Raw genomic sequence first — 266 nt, 5'->3', positions numbered from 1 at the left:
TTGTGTAACATCCGCCACACACACCACAGTAGTCACGACCTTGCGAATTATCCCTTAGGATCAGATTGCACCTTTAATGGGCTCGTAAGGTCGGGTAGGTCATCTCAGGTTACTCACAGCCCTTAAGGGGAGAGCGCGAGTCTTTAGGGTCGCTGGAAAGGGTCGTAGATATGTCTGTATACCCGCTAGTGCTGTTGGAGTGGGATTTCATTTCTCTTCGTTGTATGGTTTGTTTTGCTGTGGTAAGGGTACATATATATGGATGC

This window comes from Penaeus monodon, chromosome 24 (assembly GCF_015228065.2).
Source record: "Penaeus monodon isolate SGIC_2016 chromosome 24, NSTDA_Pmon_1, whole genome shotgun sequence".
Lineage (NCBI taxonomy): Eukaryota > Metazoa > Arthropoda > Malacostraca > Decapoda > Penaeidae > Penaeus > Penaeus monodon.
The sequence above is the reverse complement of the archived record's forward strand: the minus strand, read 5'-3'. Positions refer to the sequence as shown.